Below are 3,541 nucleotides of genomic sequence, written 5' to 3' on the forward strand. Positions count from 1 at the left end.
AGAGAGCTAGACTGGAAGAGGAGCAACCAGGACTAGAACCCAGCACCCATATGAGATGCTGGTGCCGCAGGTGGAGGATTAACCAAGTGAGCCACGGCACCGGCCCCTGTAGTATGTCTTGAAATCTGTTATTGTGAAGCCTCCGGCTCTGTTTTGGTTGTACAAGCTTGATTTAGCTATTTGAGGTCTCCTGTGCCTCCATATTAATTTCAGCATCATTTTTTCCAGATCTGAGAAGAGTGTCTTTGGTATTTTGATTAGTATCGCGTTGAATCTATAAATTGCTTTTGGGAGAATGGACATTTTGATTATATTGATTATTTCAATCTATGAGCATGGAAGATTTTTCCATTTTTTTGGTATCTTCTTCTATTTATTTCTTTAACATTTTGTAATTCTCATCGTAGAGATCTTTAACATCCTTGGTTAAGTTTATTCCAAGGTATTTGATTGTTTTTGTGGCTGATGTGAATGGAATTTATCTTAGAAGTTCGTTCTCAGCCATGGCATTGCCTGTGTATACAAAGGCTGTTGATTTTTGTGCATTGATTTTATATCCTGCTACTTTGCCAAACTCTTCTATGAGATCCAATAGTCTCTTAGTGGAGTTCTTTTGATCCCCTAAATAAAGAATCATATCATCTGCAAACAGAGATAGTTTGACTTCTTCCTTCCCAATTTGTATCCCTTTAATTTCTTTTTCTTGCCTAATGGCTCTGGCTAAAACCTCCAGTACTATATTGAATAGCAATGGTGAGAGTGGGTATCCCTGTCTGGTACCAGATCTCAGTGGAAATGCTTCCAACTTTTCCCCATTCAATAGGATGCTGGCCGTGGGTTTTTCATAAATTGCCTTGATTGTGTTGAGGAATGTTCCTTCTATACCCAATTTGCTTAGAGTTTTCATCATTAAAGAATATTGTATTTTATCAAATGCTTTCTCTGCATCTATTGAGATAATCATATGGTTTTTCTTCTGCAGTTTGTTAATATGGTGTACCTCAATGACTGATTTGTGAACATTGAACCATCCCTGCATACCAGGGATAAATCCCACTTGGTCTGGGTGGATGATATTTCTGATGTTGTTGAATTTTATTGGCCATAATTTTATTGAGGATTTTTGCATCTATGTTCATCAGAGAAATTGGTCTGTAATTCTCTTTCTCTGTTGCATCATTTTCGGGTTTCAGAATTAAGATGATGATGCTGGCTTCATAGAAAGAATTTTGGGAGGATTCCCTCTCTTTCAATTGTTTTGAATAGTTTGAGAAGAATTGGAATTAGTTCTTCTTTAAATGTCTGGTAGAATTCAGCAGTGAATCCATCCTGTCCTGGTCTTTTTTTGTTAGGAGGGCCTTTATTACTGATTCAATTCCTGACTTGGTTATAGGTTTGTTTAGGTTTTCTATGTCTTCATAGTTCAATTTAGGCAGGTTGCATGTGTCCAGGAATCTATCCATTTCTGATAGATTTCCCAGTTTGTTGGCATACGACTCTTTGTAGTAATTTCTGATGACTCTTTATTTCTGTGGTGTCTGTTGTTACAATCCCTTTTTCATCTCTAATTTTATTGATTTGGGTCTTCTCTCCCATTTTTTGGTTAGTTGTGCCAATGGTGTGTCAATTTTGTTTATTTTTTTTCCAAAAACCAGCTCTTCGTTTTGCTGATCTTTTGTAATGTTTTTATGGATTCAATCCTGTTGATTTCTTCTCTGATTTTAATTATTTCTCTTCTCCTACTAATTTTGGGTTTGGTTTCCTGTAATTTTTCTAGATCCTTGAGATGCATTGAAGGCTCATTTATTTGGTGCCTTTCCAATTTCTTGATGTAGGCACCTAATGCTATAAACTTTCCTCTTAACACTGCTTTTGCTGTATCCCATAAGTTTTGATATGTTGTGTTGTCATCTTCAATTGCTTCCAGAAAGTTTTTGATCTCTGTTTTGATTTCTTCGATGACCCACTGTTCATTCAGGAGCATGCTGTTAAGTCTCCATGTCTTTTCATATGTTCTGGGGATTCCTGAGTTGCTAATTTCCAGCTTCATTCCATTGTGGTCTGAACACTTCAGAAATCTTGTCAGTAGCTTGAACATTTCAAACATCTTCAGCAGTTGACAGAACATGAATAAATGTGATAATTATAAAACTTATTCCTGGGGTAGGCATTTGGTGCAGTGGTTACATTGACATTAGGACATCTGCATCTCATATCCCGAATCCCTGGGTTTGAGTCCTGGCTCTGCTTCTGATCCAGCTTTCTGCTAATGTTTCCCTTTGGGAAGCAGTTTGTGAAGCCTCAAGTACTTGTGTGGGCCCCTGCCACGCAAGTGGTAGGCCTAGGTTGAGTTCTAGGTTCCTGGTCCAGCTCTGGCTCTTGTGGCATTTGGGGAGTAAATCAGCAGATAGGAGATTCATTCTCTCTCTCTCTCTCTCTCTCTCTCTCTTAGTTTTTTAAAGATGTATTTATCTGAGATGCAAAGAAAGAGAGGGAGAGATATTTTCCATCCGTGGTTCACTCCCAAAATGACCTTACAGCCAGGTCTGGGCCAGGCCAAAGCCAGGAGCCAGAAACTCCATCTGTATCTCCCACATGGGTGGCACAGAACCAAGTACCATGGGCCATCTTCCATAGCCCTCCCAGGAACATTAGTAGGAAGCTTGATCAAAAGCTGAGTAGCTAGGACTCAAAGCAGTTCTCGGATATGGGTTGCTGATGTTGCAAGCAACAACTTAACTTGCTGTGCCACTGCACTAGCCCCTCTCTTTTTCTCTTTCAAACAGACAAATAAATAAATAAGTAGTTTTAAAAATCTTACTCCCACAAAATAACTCCTCAAGATTCAGTTTCAGTGTCAACCAAGACGTTGAACTAGAACAGCTGGCTCCCTTAGCCAAGATTGATCTCTGAGAGATAATATCCAAATAAAGAGAAAACTGTGAAATACTCTTCAAAGTTCACAGATGTTTACAGAAAAAAATCACAGCAGTGCACACACTGTGCTGAGAATCTAAGGAAAATGCTTGGAAACTGATTAATCTGCAGTCTTTTCTGAACTACATCCTGTAGAGGAGGGAAAGATCCCCTCCATCTTCCCGAGTTCTTATGTGGGATCTTTGGCCAGATCTAGGAACTCAGTTAATTCAAGAATTGATTAACAAAGAGAAAAAAAAACTGTCATGAATTTTACATGTACAAGTATATAAGAGTCTTCACAAGAGTGTCAAGTTTGAAGAAATGACCAAAGCATGGTGCTCTTATACTTTTTCGATGAAGAGCAATAAATATGTGAAGGAAAGACAAGACAAATGAATCTTTGGACTGGTTAGTCAATTATAGAGCTGTTACTAAGAGATATACAAGCATGTAGGAGGTGGGATGTAGAAGATAAGGGTTACTCCAAAGAGTTTGTTTATTCAATTTCATTGAAGCCCCAGTTATCCGTCTCTGGTGACCAAGACTCTATTCTGGACTTGATATGTGGAGGACATCCCCTCAAGAAGAGTCTTTATGGCTTGCTAAGCTACAGTTCCTCAAG

Source organism: Oryctolagus cuniculus, chromosome X (genome assembly GCF_964237555.1).
Source record: "Oryctolagus cuniculus chromosome X, mOryCun1.1, whole genome shotgun sequence".
Lineage (NCBI taxonomy): Eukaryota > Metazoa > Chordata > Mammalia > Lagomorpha > Leporidae > Oryctolagus > Oryctolagus cuniculus.